This window comes from Vombatus ursinus, unplaced genomic scaffold (assembly GCF_900497805.2).
Source record: "Vombatus ursinus unplaced genomic scaffold, bare-nosed wombat genome assembly UNPS02004324.1, whole genome shotgun sequence".
In the NCBI taxonomy this organism is placed as follows: Eukaryota; Metazoa; Chordata; class Mammalia; order Diprotodontia; family Vombatidae; genus Vombatus; species Vombatus ursinus.
In genome coordinates, this window is record NW_020944102.1 from 26,731 (window position 1) to 47,464 (window position 20,734).

At 35.6% G+C, this 20,734-nt stretch overlaps 1 pseudogene; it reads right to left on the minus strand.

The window, feature by feature from the left end:
* Positions 1 to 14,588: 14,588 nt before the first annotated feature.
* Positions 14,589 to 15,532, minus strand: LOC114022909 (annotated as a pseudogene).
* Positions 15,533 to 20,734: the final 5,202 nt, after the last annotated feature.

Here is a 20,734-nt window from a genome sequence, read left to right on the forward strand (position 1 = left end):
TTATTTTAAAACCTTCACTGGAACAATTGGAATTAATCTAGTTGGGTGATACATGAAAACCTACCATGTACTTCTACCATTTCTTCTTTTATTATTGATGGCACCAAAAACAGTACTTTAGGAAATAACATTTTCAAAAAAGAGAAGAATAAAGTCTGAATACTATTGCTTAGAGGGGTTGACTTTTATTTTCGGAAAATTCTAAACAACATCATTGTTTTAAATATTATTTCCCACAATTACAGGTTAAAACAATTTTAATATCTTTTGTTTATTTTTTCCTAAAGTTTTGAGGTCCAAATTCTATTCCTCCCTCCCTCCCCCCTTGCTGAGACAGTAAGCAATCTGATATATGTTATATATGTGCAATCATGTAAAACATGTCCATGTTTCTCATTCTGCAAGAAGACAAAAGAAAAAAGGGTGTATTTCCAGATTTTTTCCAGAAATCATCCTGCTTGTCATTTCTTAAAACACAATACTATTCCATTGCCTTCATATGCCACAACTTGTCCAGTCATACCCCAATTGATGGTGATCCCCTTCATTTCCAATTCTTAGTGACCATAAAAAGAGCTGCTATAAATAATTTTTGTAAAAAGAAATTTGCTTTTCCCTTTTTTAGGATTTCTTGGGGATACAGAACTAGCAGTAGTATTGTTGGATCAAAGGGTATAAAAATTTTTATAGTTTTAAATTGTTCTCAAGAATGTTTGGATCAGTTCACAATTCCACCAACAGTGCATTTGTGTCCCAGTCCACAGCCCTGCCAACATTTATTGTTTTCCTTTTTTGTTTTTCACACATTAGTCAATCTGATAGTTGCGACGTGGTATCTCAGAGATGTTTTAATTTTTCTTCCTCTAATCAGTAGTGATGTAGAACATTTTTTCCCATGACTAGAGTTAGTTGTATTTTTTTTTGTCTGAAAAGAACCTGTTCATATCCTTTGACCATTTATCAGTTGGGCAATGGCTTATATTCTTATAAATCTGACTCAGTTCTCTATTTATTTGAGAAAATCTTATACATTCTTTAGTAAAGATACTCGATATACTTTCCCTAGTTTTCTGTTTTCTTTCTAATTGTGTTTGCATTGGTTTTGTTTGTGCAAAACCTTTTTTTAAAATTTTATATAATCAAAATTGTCCATTTTACAATTTATAATTCTGTCTATATCTTGTTTGTTCAAAAATTTTTCCCTTATCCATAGATCTGATGAGTAAACTAGCCCATGTCCTCCTAATTTGCAATAGTATCACTGTTTCTGTGTAAATCACATACTTACTTTGACCTTAAATTGGTATAAGGTGTGAGATGTTGGTGTATACCTATTTTCTGTCATATTGCTTTCTAGTTTCCCAGCAATTTTTGTTAAATAATTATTTTTTTCCAAAAGCTTGGATTTGGGGGTTCATCAAATACTGGACTAATATTTTCATTTACTGGTGAATCTTGTTTACCTAACCTATTGTACTCATCCACCACCATGTTTATTAACCAGTACCAGATTGTTTTCATAATCGCCACTTTAAAATAAAGTTTGAGATCTGATATGACTAGCCCATCTTCTTCACATTTATTTTTCCTTGATTCCCTTGATATTCTTGACCTGTTTTACTTTGAGATGAATTTTGTTATTATTTTTTTCTAGCTCTATCAAATAACTTTAGTAGTTTGATTGCTATGGCACTGAATAAGTGGATTAATTTTTCATAGAATTGTCATTTTATTATTTCGATTGACCTACCCATGAGCAAATAATATCCATGTAACTATTTAGATCTGGCTTTATTTGTGTAAAAAAAACTGTTTTGTGACTGTGATCATACAGTTCTTGGGTTTCTCTTAATATATAGATTATCAAGTGTTTTATATTGTCTACAATTATTTTAAATGGAACTTCTTTTTCTTGCTGCTGGACTTTGTTGGTAATATATAGAAATGCTGATGATTTATGTGGGTTTATTTTGTATGCTATAACTTTGCTCAAGTTTTTAATTATTTCAACTAGTTTTTAAGTTGATACTTTAGGATTTTCTAAATATACCATCATATAATGTGCAGAGAGTGATGACTGTGTTTTGTCTTTTCTTATTTGAATTTCTTCATATTTTTTTCTTTTCTTATTGTTATAGCTAGCATTTCTAGTAAAGTGTTGAATAACAGTGGTGATAATGTTCATTCTTGTTTCATCCCTGATTGCACTGAAAAGGCTTCAATCTTATCTCCATTACAGGTAATGCTTGTTAATGGTTTTAGATAAATATTACTTTTCATTTTAAGATAAGCTCCATTTATTCCTATGCTTTCTAGTGCTTTCAATAAGAACAGGTTTTGTATTTTATCAAAGGCTTTTTCTGCATCTATTGAGTTAATCATATGATTTCTATTGATTTTGTTATTGATATGGTTGATTATGCTGATAGTTTTCTTAATATTGAATTTATTCTGCATTCCTGGTATAAATCTCACCCAGTTATAGTATATAATCCTTGTGATATATTACTGTGATCTCCTTGCTAGTATTTTATTTAAAATCTTTGCATTGAGATTCTTTAAGGAAATTGGTCTATAGTTGTCTTTTTTCTTTTTTTTCTTTTTTGCACTTCCTGGTTTAGATATCAGAACGATAGCTGTGTCTTAAAAGGAATTTAATGAGACTCCTTTTTCTCCTATTTTTTCCAAATAGTTTATATAGTATCAAGGTTCATTGTTCTTTAAATCTCTGGTAGAATTTGCTTATGAATCCATCCTATCTTGTAGATTTTTTTTAGAAAGTTCATTGACGTCTTGTTCATTTTTTTCCCCTAAGATTGGGTTATTGAAGTATTATATTTACTCTTTTGTTAGTTCTGACAATTAGTAATTTTGTAAATATTCATCCATTTCACATGAATTGTTAGATTTATTAGTACATAATAGGGCAAAATAGCTCCTAATATTTGTTTTTATTTACTCATCCTTGGTTTTGAATTCACGCCTTTCATTTTTATACTGGTAATTTAGTTTTCTTTTTTCTTCTTTTTTTAATATAATTAACTAATGGTTTATCCAATTTATTGTTTTTCCCCATAAAATCAGTTTCTAGTTATATTTATTAGTTCAATATTTTTTCTTGCATTCTTTTTATTAATCTGTCCTTGGATTGTCATTATTTCAAATTTAATGTTTAGTTGAAGATTTTTATTTTTTTCTTTATTTAGTTTTTTTTTTAAATTACATTTCCTGTTCACTGATCTGCTCTTTCTCTATTCTAGTGTTGTGAGCATTTAGAGATATACATTTTCCTCTAAGTACTACTTTGGCTGCATCTCATAAATATTGGTATGATCTCTCATTATTGTCATTTTCTTTAATGAAATTATTGATTTTTGACCCACTTATTCTTTGGGATTAGATTATTTAGTTTACAATTAATTTTAATCTATCTTTTCACTACCCTTTATTGAATGTAATTTTTATTGCATTATGATCTGAAAAGGTTACATTTAATATTTTTGCTTTTCTGCATTTGGTTGTGAGATTGTTATGCCCTAATACATGGTTAATTTTTGTGCAAATGCTATGTACAGTTAAAAAAAGAAATAATATTTCTTTCTATTCTCAATCAATTTCTAATTAATGTATTTTTAGTTTTCAACATTCACTTCCATAAAACTTTGACTTTTAAATTTTCTCCCCCTCCTTCCCCTCCAACCTTTCCAAGACAGCATGCAACCTGATATAGGCTGTACATATACATTCCTATTATACCTATTTTCACATTAGTCATGTTGTAAATAAGAATTAGAATTAATGGGAGGAATCACAAGAAAGAAGAAACAAAAGAAAACACACAAAAAAGAGCAAATGGAAAGCTTTGATCTGCATTTAGATTACAAAGTTCTTTCTCTGGCTGTGGATATCATCTTCCATTATGAGTGTTTTAAAGTTGTCTCAGATCTTTGCATTCCTGAGAAGAGGTAAATCTATCAAAATTAACACTTATACAATGTTGCTCTTATTGTCTATAATGTTCTTGTTCTGCTCACTTCACTCAGCATCAGTTCATATTAGCTTTTCCTGGTTTTTCTGAATCCTCCTTGCTCATTATTTATTTATTTATTTAAAATTTGCTATTTTATTTTTCTCCAGTTACATGTAAAAAAAAACAATTTTAACATTGACTTTTTAAAAAAATTTTGCATTCCAAATTTTCCCCTCTCCTTCCTCCCAACCCCTCCTCACTGAGAAGGAAAGCAAGTTGATATGTTATTACATGTGTAGTTATGAAAAAAACACTTCCATAACAGTCATGTTATAAAAGACTAACTCTATTTCCCTACATCCTATCCCACCCCCACTTATTCCATTCTCTCCTTTCACTCTATCCCTTCTCAAAAGTGTTTGTGTCTGGTTACCCTCTCCCCAATCTGCCCTCCCTTCTATCATCTCCCTTTACTTATACCCTTCTCCATTACTTTTCTGCAGAGTAAGAAATTTCTATGCCCAATTGAATGTGTAAATTATTTCCTCTTTAAGCCAATTCTGATGAGAGTAAGGTTCACTCATTCCCTCCCCGCCCCTTCCTTCTACTGTAAAAGCTTTTTCTTGCCTCTTTTATGTGAAATGGTTTACTCTATTCTACCTCTTCCTTCCTGTTTCTTCCACTACATTCCTCTCTCACTCCTTAATTTTAATTTTTTTTTAGATATTATCTTTTCATATTCAATTTTCATGTGTCCTCTATAAATACTCCTTCTAGTTACCCTAATAATGAGAAAGGTCTTATGAGTTACAAATATCATCTTTCCAAGTAGGAATGCAAATATTTTAAATTTAATTAGTTTCTTATGATTTCTCTTTCCTATTTATTTTTTCAAGCTTGTCTTGAGTCTTGTATTTGAAAGTCAAATGTTCTGTTTAGTTGTGGTCTTTTCTCAAGAATGCATTAAACTCCTCTATCTCATTGAATGAAACTTTTTTTTTCCCCTGAAGTATTTAACTCAGTTTGTTAGGTAGGTGATTCTCAGTTTTAAACCCAGCTCCTTTAATCTGCAGAATATCATATTGCAAGCCTTCTGATTCTTTAATGTAGATGCTGCTAAATCTTGTGCTATCCTGATTGTAGTTCCACAATTCTTAAAATGTTTCTTTTTGGCTGCTTGCAATATTTTCTCCTTGACCTGGGAAATCTGGAATTTGCCTACAATATTCCTAGGAGCTTTCCCTTTGGAATCTCTTTCAGGAGGTGATTGGTCAATTCTTTCAATTTCTATTTTACCCTCTAGTTCTAGAATATCAGGGCAGTTTTCTTTGGTAATTTCTTGAAAGATGATGTCTAGGTGCTTTTTTTTTTATCTTGCCTTTCAAGTAGTCCAATAATTTTTAAATTATCTCTCTTGGATCTATTTTCCAGGCCAGTTTTTTTTTTTTTCCTCAACAAGATATTTCACATTGTCATCTATTTTTTTTTCATTCTTTTGCTTTTGTTTTATAGTTTCTTGATTTCTCATTAAGTCATTAGCTTCCATTTACTCTATTCTAATTTTTAAGGAATTATTTTCTTCTGTGAACTTTTGGACATTCTTTTTCATTTGGCCAACTTTGCTTTTTAAAGCATTTTTCTCCTCAATTGCTTTTTGGACCTCTTTTGCCATTTGGTCTAGTCCATTTTTTTAAGGTGTTATTTTCCTCAGTATTTTTTCAGTCTCCTTTAGCAAGATGTTTACTCATTTTTCATTATTTTCTTGCGCCACTCTCCTTTCTTTTTCCAAATTTTCCTCTAGTTCCCTTATTTCATGTTCAAAATCCTTTTTCAGCCTGAGGCCAATTGATATTTTTCTTGGAGGCTTTGTTTGTAGGAGTTTTGACTTTGTTTTCTTCTGAGTGTATGTTTGGATCTTCCTTGTCACCAAAGTAAGTTTCTATACTCCAAGTTCTGTTTTGTTTTGTTTTGTTTTTTCATTGTTTGCTCATCTAATCAGCCTATTACTTAATTTTTTAAGTCTTTGTTAAGGTAAGGCTGTGCTACTAATGTGAAGGACAATGTGTCCAAAGCTTCAAGGTAGCTTTTGTGTAGCTGTTTTCAGAGATACTTCTAGGGACCTGTAAGTTTTAAGTTCTTCCAAGGTGTAATGATCTAAGAAGAGATGTTTGCCCTTCTCCTGGCCTGTGCTCTGCTCTGTGAGTGACCACAAGCACTCTTTTCTGCCCTGGAACTGTGAGGATAGTCTCCTCTCCACTGCTGCCACAAGCTCTGCTATGCTAGTGCTCCTTCGTGTCTCAAGACTGAAACTCAGGACTGTGACCCCGATTAAAGTATGGGCAAAGCAACAGAGTTTTGCCTCCATGATAGCAAAGAGACTCTTCTAATCTCCTTCTGACCAGTTGTTCTATCCCCTTCCTGTCTGTGGGCTGAGAGCTCCAGAAGCAGCCACTGCCTGAGCTACTACCACTGCCACTTCCAATTAAGTCACTCCCAAGGCCTGCTCCTGGTTTGCTGAGGCCAGGGCTATCCTGGGGCTGGGCCTGAACTGTACTCCTCCCACACCTATGTCCCAGAGACCTTTCCTGATGACCTTCTAAGTTGTCTTTGGCATTTGTGGGCTGAGAAGTCTGGAAACTGCCACTTTTGCCTGTGATTCTGTCCCCTGAGGCCTGCACTGGGTTTGCTGGGACCCAGTCTGTGCTGGTTTGGCCTGTGCTGGACTATGTAGTGCAACAGACCTTTTTTGTTGACCTTCCTGATTGCCTTGGCCTAGAAATTTGTTTCACTCTATCTTTTTGTGAGTTTTGGTGCTCTAGAATTTATTTAGAGTCATTTTTTAAAGATGTTTGGGGGAGAGCTCAGGTGAGTTCAGCTTTACTCTGCCATCTTGGCTCCACCCTTTTCCAATCAATTTTCTTTGGAGAGTTATCATATTTAATTTTTCTAGAATTCTATTTACTTCCTTAATTTCTTTCTTGTTTTTTTTATGGTTTGATTTTTCTAGTTCAAATAGTGGAAATTTGAAGTCCCTCACTAGTATAGTTTTCTTGTCTATTTGCTCCTGTAAATAATTTAACTTCTTTAGAAATTTAGATGCCATACCTTTTGGTGCATATATATTTAGTATTGATATTATTTGGTTGTCTATGGTACCTTTCAGCAAGATACAGTTTCCTTGCTTACCTTTTTCTCTAATTATTTCTCTAATTAATTTCTCTAATTATTTCTCTAATTTTCTCTGATTTTTCTCTAATTTCTCTAATTCTCTTTTTGCTTTTGCTTTTTCTGAGATCATTATTGCTATCCTTGCTTTTTTTTTATTTTTTACTTCAGCTGAACCATAATACATTCTGCTATCACCCTTACGTTTACTCTGTGTGTGTCTCTGCACTTTAAATGCATTTCTTATAAACAACATATTGTAGGATTCTGGTTTTTAACCTGTTCTGCTATCCACTTCTGTTTTATAGAGGAATCATCCCATTCACATTTATAGTTATAATAACTAACTCTGTATTTCTCTCCATCTTATTTTCCCCTTCTTTATTCTTCTCTATCTCTTACCTTTCACTTTGTCCTCAAAAATGTTTTGCTTCTGATGAATGCCTCCCCCAATCTTCCCTTATTCCCATATAGGATAAATTAGATTAAATACCCAACTGAGTGTATATGTCATTCCTTCTTTCAGCCAATTCTTATGACAATAAGATTCAAGCTTTGTCCTCCACCTCCCCATTTCCCCCATCACTGTAATATCTTTTCATGCCTCTTTTATGTGAAATAATTTTCCCCCTTTTTTTCTCCTTCTTCCCTCTTCTCCCAGTGCAATATTCTTTCTCATTCCTTAATTTTGTCTTTTTTGGATATCACCCCATCATAGTCACCTCACACCTGCAGCTTCTGTCTATGTCCTTCTAATTGTCTTTATAATGATAAAATTCTTAAGAATTACAAATATCATCTTGGCGTATAGGAATATAAACAATTTAACCTTATTGATTTTTTTATATTTTCTTTCTTGTTTTTTTTTATAAATTTCTCTTGAGTCTTGCATTTGAAGATCAAATTTTTCATTCATATCTCATCTTTTAATTAGGAGCACTTAAAAATCCTCTATTTGTTAAACATCCATTTTTCCCCTGAAAGATTTTGCTGGGTTGGGGATTCATGGTTGTCATCCTAACTTCTTTGCCTTCTGCATTCCAAGCCCTCCAGTTCTTTTAATGGAAAAGTTTGTACATTGTGTGCAATCCTGTGATTCTACCATATTTGAATTGTTTCTTTCTGGCTACTGCCAATATTTTCTTCATGACTTGGGAGTGTTGGAATTTGACTATGGAAACAAGGACTTTCTGCTGGCCAGCCCCAGGGGCACGGTCTTGCTCCTGGTCAGCAAAAAGGCCAGAGTCCCACTGGTAGCCTGCCCTAGGGGTGAGGTCTTGCTGTGCTGATGGTCTAAGAGTGTTGGCTTGCTTCCAGGACTGCTGGCTTGCAGAGTGGGTGGGCTGGTCCTTGTTGGTGGATTACCCCAGGGCTCAGAAGCTTGCTGCAGGGTCCCTAGTTTGTGTCCTGCCCCTTCTTCTTGTTTACTGAGCAATCCTCACACCCCAGAAAGGCAAACCTTTCCTGTTATGCTGGTGAGTCATTTCCCTCCTCCAAAATTAGTTCTGATGTAGTTTTGAAGCTTGTTTGGGGGGAATTTGGGAGGGCTTCAGATAGTTCTTCCTTACTACACCATCTTGGTACAAGAAATTCTCTACACTACATTATTAAAAGGATGCTTAGTGATCATCTAGAAAGGAAGGTGATGACCATAGAAATAGCATTTCTTTATTGAGAACAGATCATCTAAGATTAAATGTCTTTCCTTTCTTTCTATTTTTTTAATAGTCATTGAGCTGATAGAAGCAAGGGAAGATGTAAAGTTATAGTATATCAAAGCATTTGACAAAGTTACTTTTTTCTATCCTTAGGGATAAATTGGAGAGTTTAACTCAGATTTAGTAATATCAGAGTGGGTTCAATAATTAATACGAAAGAATACTCATCAATATTTCAATGTAAACGTGAAAGGATATCTCCACTGGAATACAATATAGTCCTATTCTGTTTAGCATTTTTATCAGTAACTTCAATAAACATGAGATACTTATCAATTTTCAAATAGCACAAAGCTAGAACAGATGGTTGCCACATTGGATAACAGTCAGGATCCAAAGAAAGCTATCATCAACCTAGAACTTTGGTCCAAATCTAGTAGAGTACAATTTAATGGGAAAAAAAGGAAACAAAAAAGTGCATAAACTTACTTTTGGATTTTAAAAATCAACTTTACAACTACAAGATGACAAAAAATAGCTATTATAAGTTTCTCTAAAAATCTATTTTACATTGTTTCCTCAATTTCAATAAATCATATATACATATGTATGTATATATGTATGTATATATGTATATGTATACATAATACATATATGTTATATATAATATATATTATATATATATAAAGATCTTCCCAGAGCCTCAAATGATAGACTCTTTGTCACCATTAAAAATACTAAAGTGTGGTGGCAGCAAGGTAGTGCTTTGGATGAAGCAATAGTCCTAAAGTTGAAAGGACCTGAGTTCAAATCTGGCCTCAGACACTTACTAGCTATGTGACCCAAAGCAAGTCACTTAAACCCTATTTCCTCACCGAAAAAAGAAAAAAAGAGCTAAAAAATATTACAGTGCACAGGCTTTAGAAGATGATAATCCTGCCATAATCAGAATAATTCAGATCATTCCTACAGCACAATGTTTAGTTCTAAATAAATACCACATTTTAGGAAGAACAGTGATAAGTGGGTAAATATTCAGGGGATGGAGATCCAGATGGTGAAGGTCCTCACCATGTCATATATGAATTCAGTTGTAGGAATACAGGATTTTCACTTTGTTGAAGAGTAAAAATATAGAGAAATCTATTAGTTATCTTCAGTATTTGAATAGTTATCAATATGTACAAAATCAATGAAAATGTTCTTGGTGCTTCCCCTCCTTCCAGGACAAAATTATGAGTAGAACTTTGGGTTTTGATATTAGAAGAAAAAATCTCAGCAATAATTAGGATTATAAAGTGGAGTAGACTGCCTCAGTAAGGCATCTAGGTGGCACAGTAGATAGAGCACCCAGATTGGAGCAAAAAGACACTTTCCTGCCTTCAAATCTGTCCTGAGACAGTAGCCCTGAAATATTCATTTAACCTTGTTTGCTTCAGGTTTTTCATCTGTAGGGAGACAAGATGGCAGAGGGAAAGCAGTGACTGTCTTGAGCTCTCTCTCAAAACCCTCCAAATACCTACAAAAATGGCTCTAAACAAATTCTAAAGCAGCAGAATCCACAAAAATAAAGAGTGAAACAAATTTGCAGCCAAAGACAGACTGGATGGTTGATCAGAAAGGCATAGGTGCCAGGCTGGGAGAGGCGCACAGTTCGGCATGGGTGAGCAGGCCCCAGGGGCCCTGGAGCAGGTGTCAGAGGACTGAATCAAGGGCAACTGTAGTGGCTTCCAGACTTCTCAACCCCTGAATGCCAAAAACAACTTAGAAGGTCAGTGGGAAAGTTCTGTGACTGTGATGAGAGAGGAGCTAGGTCTCAGCCTCAAGCCTCGAGCATGGCCCAAGGCCACGACTTTTTCCTGCGCTTCCAGCCCACAGACTGAGGGGGAATCTAGTGGCTGATCAGAGGGGGATTGCAAGGATCTCTTTGCCAATGCTGAGGCAGGAATCTCTTGCTTTACCAGTGCTTGGATCTGGATCACAGTTCTGTGGAGAGGTCTTGGGGCAAGGAGGAGCACTGGCTTGGAGGAGCTTGTTATGACTGTGGAGAGGAAACACCTTGCCCCTTTTCATACCACCTTGGAAGAACTGAAAATTTTGAGGTCCCTAGAAGTACTTCTGAAAACAGCTTTACAAACCCCAAAAGCTTGGGACAGTACACTCTTCACATTGGAAGCAGACTCTTACCTTAACAAAGAGTTTAAAACTCAAGTAATTGGCTGGGATCATGAGTAAGCAGTGCAAAAAGAGTCAGACTACATTATCTTACTTTGGTGACAAAGAAGATCAAAACATAAAACCAGAAGAAGACAACAAAGCCAAAGTTCCTACATCCAAAGCCTCCAAGAAAAATATGAATCAGTCCCAGGCCTTGGAAGAGCTCAAAAGGGATTTTGAGAAGCAAGTAAGAGAAGTAGAGGAAAAACTGAGAGTGATGCAAGAAAATCATAAAAAACAAGTCAAGAGCTTGCTAAAGGAGACCCAAAAAAATACAGAAGAAAGTAACACCTTAAAAAATAGTCTAACCCAAATGGCAGAAGAGGTCCAAAAAGCCAACGAGGAGAAGAATGCCCTAAAAAGCAAAATTGGCCAAATGGAAAAGGAAGTCCAAAAGCTTACTGAAGAAAATAATTCCTTAAAAATTAGAATAGAGCAACTGGAAGCTAGTGACTTTATGAGAAATCAAGAAACTGTAAAACAAATCCAAAAGAATGAAAGTTAGAAAACAATGTGAAATAACTCATTGGAAAAACAACTGACCTGGAAAATAGATCCAGGAGAGAGAATTTAAAAATTATTGGACTATTTGAAAGTCATGATCAAAAAATGAGCCTAGATATCATCTTTCAAGAAATGATCAAGGAAAACTGTCCTGATATTTTAGAACCAGAGGGCAAAATAGAAATTGAAAGAATTCACCGATCTCCTGAAAGGGATCCCCAAAGGAAAACTCTTAGGAATATTACAGCCAAATTCCAGAGTTCCCAGGTCAAGGAGAAAATATTACAAGCAGCCAGAAAGAAACAATTCAAGTATTGTGGAAACACCATCAGGATAACACAAGATTTAGCTGCTTCTACATTAAGGGACTGCAGAGCATGGAATATAATATTCCAGAGAGCAAAAGAGATATGATTACAACCAAGAATTACCTACCCAGCAAAACTGAGTATAATCCTGTAGGGGAAAAATTGGTCATTCAGTGAAATAGAGGACTTTCAAGCATTCTTGATGAAAGACCAGAGCTGAATACAAAATATGATTTTCAATCACAAGACTTGGGTGGAACATGAAGAGGTAAACAGGATAGAGAAAATCACAAGAGACTTATTAAGGTTGAACTGTTTACATTCCTGCATGGAAAGATGATATTTGTAACTCATGAGACCTTTGTCAGTACTAGGGTAGTTGGAAGGGAAAAAATTATATATATGTATATATAGATATAGTTAGATGGATAGATAGATAGATAGATAGATAGATAGATAGATAGATAGATAGAGGGCACAGGGTGAGTTGAAAATGAAGGGGTCATATCTGGAGAATAAAATTAAGGGGTGAGAAAGGAATATACTAAGAGAAGGAGAAAGGGAGAAGTAGAATGGGATAAATTATCCCACAAAAAAACAAAATAAAACAGAAAAGAAAAGGCTCTTACAGTGGAGGGAAAATGGGGGAAGGTGAGAGGGAATGAATCTTATTCTCATAGGATTTGACTTAAGGAGGGAATAACATACACAATCAATTGGGTGTGGAAATCTGTCTTACCCTACAAGAAAATAGCGGGGGAATGGTACAAGAGAGTATGGGAATGATAGAAAGGAGGGCAGATTGGGAAAGGGAATAATCAGAAACAAATACTTCTGAGGAGGGACATGGTCAAAAGAAAGAATAGAATAAATGGGTGGGTGGGATAGGATTAAAGGAAATAGAGTTAGTTTTTCCCACTATGTCTACTATGGAAGTATTTCACATAACTGCACATATATAACCTATATTTAGTTGCTTGCCTTATCAATGAGGGTGGATGGGGAGGGAGGAAAGGAGAAAATTTGGAACCCAAAGTTTTAAAAACATGTTTAAAAAAGATGTTTTCACATGCAACTGGGAAATAAGAAATACAGGAAATGGGGTACAGAAATCCATCTTGCCCTACTGGAAAATTGAAGGGGAATGGGATAAGGGAAGGGGGGAAGAGATAGAAGGGAAGGCAGACTAGGGGAAGGGGTATTTAGAATGCATGCCATCTTGTGGTAGGGGGAGGGGCAAGATGGGGTGAAAATTTGGAACTGAAAATCTTGTGGAAGTAAATGTTGAAAACAGATTCTTCATCTGTAAAATGAACTGTAGAGTAGACTTTCTTAGTAGGGATTGGGCACTTCATCACTATAGGTCTTAAACGAAAGTCTCCATGGCCATTTTAGGAATATGTTATGGTTGGGATGCTAATTCAGATATACACTTTTTTTTAAGCTGTTGAGTGGGGCTAGCAGAACATGGTTTGAATCTTGGACCCTACCATCTGAGTGGCCATGTGTGAATCATGTAACCTATATGAAACTTGTATTCTTCATCTATAAAATGGGTTTTGGATCAGGTAGGAATTAGTAGTTTAGAATCACCTTCCAGCTCTAAAATTCAGTGAATATGCATGGGTTAGACTAGCTAATCTCCACATTTCTTCTAGGTCCAAATCCTTTGATATTCTGACGCAAGTTAAAAAAAGCAACTTTGAAACTTAGCAACTGTGTGATATCAAGGAATTTACTTATCTTCTCCAAGCCTGTTTCCTCATATGCATCAAAGAGTTAATAAGCCTTGACTCACAAGGTTGTTGGAAAGAAAGTGCTTTGTAAATGTTTAGGAACGGAAGTAGATATTGTTGCCTGTTGTTTTTGTTCCTCTTTGTGAGACAAGCAATGCAATGTGGTGCCTTCAGTGAATACTGTGGCCCTTGAGTCAGGAAGATCTACATGTGAATCCTGCCCCTGATACTAAATAGTCAAATGACTTTGGGCAATCCTTTATCATTTCCTTTGAGGCCCATTAGATTGTGAGGCCATTGAATGTACTTATTGTTCTGATTTTTCTTTTTGTCCTTGGTACTTAGTACTATATAAAACACAAGGTAAGAGCTTAATAACACCTTGTTGGTGCAATTTTCTGGGTCTTAATTTCTCTGTAAGATGAGAATTCTCTTTTCATTGTCAATGCATCTATTTGTTCTAGTCACTTAATAAGCTGGCCTCTAACATCTCTTCCAACTCTAAATTTATGATCCTATGATCCATTTTTATCTTCATATTCCCATAATCTCACACAGGGCCTGGTTGTCTTTCTGTGATTCCATTTATATCTGACTCTTTATGACCCCATTTGGGGGTTTCCTGGCAATGATAGTGGAGTGGGTTAACATTTCCTTCTTCAGCTCATTTCATAGATGAGGAAACTAAGGCAATCAAGTAGAGTGACTTGTCCATGGTCACACAACTAGTAAGTATCCTAGGCCAGATAAGAACTCAGGAAGATGAGTCTTCCTCACTCCGGGTCTAGTACTCTCTTTATTCTTCCACCTAGCTACTTCGGTGCCTGGTACATAGTAAACATTTAATAAATGTTTACTGATTGGTACCATGACTATCTTAAGATATAAGTGATAGAAGAAGGAATTTTGAGAAAGTGGAAAAAGGAGCAAGAGGAAATGTGATGAAGCTAAGACACTTCTGACATTTTTTTGACATTTTTGACATTTGACATATCTGCCAAGAATTGAACAGTCACTACTACTTTACCAATTATTGCTCTAGAAAGATTTTCCTGGTCCATAACTTCTTCATGGCATTCTTCACCTCTGCATTTCTCAGTGTGTAAATCAAGGGGTTCAACATTGGGGTGACAATGGTATAAAACACTGCCACCAACTTATCTTCTGAAAAAGTTGTGTCAGGTCATATATATATATGAATGTACGGGGTCCAAAAAATATAATGACCACAGCTATGTGGGAACCACAGGTGGAGAGTGCTTTGCACCTGCCTTCAGCTGACTGCTTCCTCAGGGACACCAGGATGACTGTATAGGAGATTAGCAAGATAACAAAGCTCCCTAGAGCAATGGTTCCACTGTTGGCTGTCACCAAAGCCCCTACAACATAGGTGTCAGCACAGGCAAGTTTCAGTACAGGGTGCACATCACAAAAATAATGATTAATTTCACTGGGGCCACAGAAAGGCAACTGGACTACCAGTGCCACTTGGATGGTGGAATGGATAAAACCACCCACTCATGTCCCCAGCAGCATCTTGTTGAAACTAGCCCGGTCCATGATGGTCATGTAGTGTAAAGGCCTACAGATGGTTATATATCTGTCATAAGCCATCACTGTGAGAATAAAGATCTCTGTGCAACCAAAAGAGTGTGCCGCAAACAGTTGCATCATGCCACCTTCATAGCTGATGATTTTCTACAATGCCAATAAATCTGTAATCATCTTGGGTACTATGACAGAGGAGTAGCAAATGTCTACAAAAGACAAATAATTTAGGAAGAAATACATGAGTGAATTGAAAAGGTTCCCAGTGCAGACTGTTATTATTACGAGGAGGTTACCCAGAAGAATAAATGTATAGAAGAAGGTGAACACCACAAAGCATATCTTCTCTACTTCTGGATTCTGAGAAAGCCCCCAGAAGATAAATTCAGTCCCATTGTTTATGCTTTTCATGGATTTTCCTTGTGTAGACACATAGTCCAGAAAAAAAAAATCACTCCATCTGAAATAATGCAGAAAAAAAAAATCAATAACATAAAATAATAATGACCATTAATATTTCACTGTTGTTTTTTTTTTTATCAAATTGAATCTTCATGAAATAAGCTATGCAAATTTTATATATCACATTCACAAATGATGAAAATTCTTGGTCACAAAACCGGTTAAAGTAAGATTCTCAATTTAAACCAAGTTCTTTTGAGCTCCACTCCATAGTGTCTTCCATAACACCATATATAACTCAAAGAGAAATCCAGTATGTAATTACTTCCTCTCTGGTTTGAGAACACTGTAGAGAGAGGGACAACTTCAAGAGGAAATGAGGCAAAAACAGAATATGAGGTGTTGTAGCTATATCTATATATCAATAGTTATGTCTACAGATATAGATGTATAACAAAGGGAATATGGCCTTGAGCAGAGATGGTAGCCTCAAGTTCACATGCTGATACCTAATGCTATTCCTTTTGTTATCAAATGGATAAAAAAAAAAGGCTCAATTGAGTTCAGTTAAGTAAACTTTTTGTGTCAGATATTATTGCTAAAAATTAAAAAAAGAATACATATACTCTAAGTGCTTGAATTTTAGAGGAGAGACATATGGAAAGGTGAATACCTAAAGTATATAAAATAAATAATGAAGTAATTTTGTAGGTGAAATAGCACTGGTAATTGGAAGTTTAAGAAAGACACCATGTAAGAGTGGACCAGTCATTGAAAATGTGGCTAAAGATTTTAAGATAGAAAAGCATGGAATGAGAATACATCTGGTAAAGGCACAAAAGAAAATGTTTGTATAACCACTGAAACAGAAGAGCCCACAGCAGTTGTTTTGATTCAATCATTTTGTTTGGAAAGAAATTGAGGCCTAGAGGGGAATTGTGCTTTGCCCACATCATGCATCTAGTCAGTGACAGAACACAGAATATGACCTGTCTCCTCACTCTCCACTGTTATGGTTAGTCAGTGAGTCAATATTTATTAAGTGCCTACTATGTGCCTTTGTGAATACAAGGAAAGGTAAAAGACAGTTCTTTCCCTTAAAGAACTCAGAGCCTGATGAAGGAGACAACATGAAAATAATTATATACAGGACAAATAAGAAATAAATACCAAAGGGAAGGCATGAAAAGCAAGAGGGATTGAGGAAGGCTTGCTGTAGAAGGTGAACTTTTAGCTGTGACTTGAAGGAAATTAATGATTACAAGAGATAGAAACAAGGAGCCAAAGTATTTAACTCATGGAAGACTGGCAATGAAAATGCCCAGAGCCAAAAGATGGAGTGCCTTGCTTGAGCAACAGTAAAGAGGCCAGTGTCACTGAATTGAAAAGTATGTGGACAGCTGATGTGATATGCAAGAAAATTGGAAAAGTATATGGAGAGAGTAGGTTAAGAAGGGCTTTGAATGCCAAACAGTGGATATTATATTTCTGGGTGAAAATCACTGGACTTTATTGAGTAGGAGACTTCTGCGACATGATCAGATTTGCATTTTTGGAAAAATTTTGGCAATTGAGGGGAGAATGGACTGGAGTATAGACAGACTTTTGTAGCAAGAAAACCTATCAACAATTTATTGCAGTAATATAAGAAAGAGATGAGTGCCTACATCCAGTAAATGCCAGTATCAGAGGAGAGGAGTTCATATTCTAGAAAAATTTCAAATGTGAAATTGAGGAATACTATCAACAGTTTTAGTGTGGGATGGTGGGAGTTGAAAGACATTGAGGAGCATGTATGTTGGAGTAAAGACAATAGATGGGGTGGGTAGTCCAAGGTTGAAGTTTTGCAAGGTAGAATTATTGATATGATAAAGGGTCAAGGGACTTAAAACAATGAAATTTTAGTTCACTTGAGGGATTGATATGGAGAAAGGAAGAGAATGTGGCTAGTACAGGGCTGGGAAAGAACTGAGGGGATCAAGGGATGGAAGATCACAATGTGGAGGAAAAGCAAGGTATGTTATGGGAAGCAGAGATAGAGGTGGACAGCCAATAGACCACAAAGAGATAAAAGGATTTCAGAATTCATGAACACAGTAGTGCTACATTTATGGTATCACAGACATACCCATCTTTCTTTGTGACTATGGTGTGGTGGAAGACCAGACCATGGGAAGTAAGTTAAGCAACTGTGAGCTTAGGCTATTTGAAGAAGTATTAATATGTATTTTGAAGTCAGCTAGTATGAGAACAGGAGTTAGGGAAGAGAAAAGACTGTAAGTCAGGCAATGAACTCATTAAGGAAGGAACATTTGTGTCTTAGATATCTATAGAGATATAGATATAGAAATATCTATAGAGAACAGTTACAGAGATTTATTTTGGGTGGTAAATAAGGATTGCATGAACCTCAAAGGAGATAGAGTTACTGAATGCTAGTGGTATGGGAGAATGTGGAAGTGGCAATGGGAAACAAGGAATATTAAAACTCCCCTCCCTCGATCAATCAAGGGAAATGAGTGACATTGTAACCCACACTGGGAAGGGTGATCAAAGAAAGCTGTACTAATAGGAGGTAACTAGGCCTCTGAGAGAGCCAGAAAGTGGAAGAAATGGGAAAGAAAGCTATTTAAGATGAACACAAGTTTGTCACCTATGGAGCAGGCTTTCCAGAGATCACAGTGAAGGGGAATGTTTGCTGTTATTTGAGATTTTGGCAGGACATGGTTTGAGAGGAATGGGAGTAAGAAATCAAGTAATGGGAGGTAGGATATGGGGATTGGATGATGACCTACAAGGGTTCAGCATCACTGGGATGGGGAGTTTGTTAATTATTAAGTGAAAAGTTTAGAGAGATTGTCAATATCAGTTACATCATGAACTTAGGGTAGAATCCTTTCAGAGCCTTGGGCAGTTCCTGTGGAGAAGTAAGAACTTGGAACAGGAGGGCTGATACTCTCCTTTTGTCTAAGTCAGTACATAAGGCTAGAAACTTAATGGAATGATGCTTCTCCTCCCCTCATCACAGTGGTGAGAGGCTAATATAATGGGTCAATGTTTCTCCTATTCCTATAGGATACTGGAGAAGAGGCAGATATGTAGGACAAGACAGAAAGGCATTTACCTCTCCACTTTCCACTCTTACCAATGACTGATGACAAGATAGGAAAATCATAGAGGTCAAGCAAGAGACTATAGGACAATATCAACTTTGGTACCATAAATTGGTACTTAGGGCATAGATATCCAATTTTGGTATAAATGATGGACATTATCTGAGCCTTGGCATTCAAATAGGATTTTTTTTCCCATGACACTGATTAACTGACTAGCTAACTAACATTTCATTTTCTTGTGTTTCATCTGATTACATTTATTTCATTCTTTTCAAGATGAAAAGAAAATTCCATGGAGGCAGTTCACTGACTGTCTGTGCTTCAGATGATGTCTTTCTTCCCCACTCAGATCCAGTAATCTGACTTTGAAAAAGAACTTTATAGTAGGGACCTAGGGAGCACAGTGGATAGAGTCTGGTACAATGATTTGCAAATCCTAAGCTCAGTAGTTACTCATTATCATTATTATTATTATTATTATTATTATTAGCCTCTAAAACAGATATTCCAATTGAATCTCTCCTGTGAATAGGAAGAGCAGACCTATGTGTCGGTCTGATAATCTCATGTCTAATATTGGATGTTTCCTCATTTCAGTTGAGTTTTAAGATAGATGATTTCTCCTCCCTCCCAGGAAACTAATAAGGCCAGTACCAGAAATAGCTTATGATCAACACTTGAATTTTATTGCTTTTTTTTAATAATCTAGAGTGATTCAGAACTTATGGGTAGAGATGGAAAATGAAGACCCTTGTTCTCCAGATGGAAAGTGACAACCTTGTTCTCCAACATACAGAACTGCTTGACATCAGACATGTTTATGAGAATGGAGTAGATAGAAAGACACACAGAAGGCCATCCCCCAATCGTCTCTCATTACATGTCATTCTCCACAAGTTTACTTCTAGGAAATAGGCAGGTTATCTCAAAGTATACTATACTTGGGACTTTGTATAAAACCCTTGGGATGGAGATTAAAGAGGTTATTGTGGGAAGTCTTAATTAATGATAGAATTTAACTTTCATGGATTTGGATGGAGCAGCAGTATGCTATTAAATGCTTAGCTGACTCTCTGGGAGAAATAAAATATATATCCACAACACACTTTTAAGTTTAATCTGCAGTATTAATATTTTCCCATGACCTTATTAAATCTAGACAAGAAAAAAGAATGAATTAAGATGTGATTTATAGCATTTGCAGATTTCTGAGGCTTATATGCTCATACTGAAAATTTAATAGTAGAATATGGATAGCTTGCTTGAGCTATATTCAGTACACCACTGATGGGGATAGGATAGACTTCCCCAAAACAATGCAAGATTTTTAGGGAATCCTTTTGTCTCAGGATTATAGGATTATAGATTTCAATCTTACAGTCTCATGGAGGAGACAACAAGCAAGGGAAGTGTATGAAAAAGTTGTATAAGAGATAAAAAAGCAACAATTAAAACAGGGAAAGAACTAGAGTTGAGAAAACTTGGGAAAGGTTTCCTGTAGAAGTTAGGATTTTATTTGGGCCTTCAAGGAAGCCAGGGAAACCAGTAGGTGGAAATCAGGAGGTGAGTATTCCAAACATGGTGGACAGCCAGAGAAAAAGCCTGCAGTCAGGAGATGGAGCATCTTGTTGATGGAATATCCAGGCCAGTGTGACTTGATTGAAGAGCAAATAAAGATGAGTAACCTGTAAGAAGACTAGAAAGGTAGGAAGGGACTGTGTACATACACATGAACACATGCATGCATAGATACAGATATGGATACCCAATAGCATTTTTCCTTATCCCTTCACATCCATATTCAATTCAACTGAGCAATTTCCAGACACATGTAATATAATCACATACACATATGTAATATAGTCATATATACATATGTATATAGATATACACTTGTATAAAGCACATAATATACATTAATATCCTTATATTTGCATAAATCTAAATATGTCTGTTCATTCTGACCTTGGTATAAAACTATAAAATAGAATAGTCTTTGGCATCATTTATGCTTTTTGTAAAATAATTTTATTTCAAAGAATTTATTTTTTAATAAAAAATATTTTACTACAACACAATTGCCTCATGGCATTTTTTACTTCCATATTTC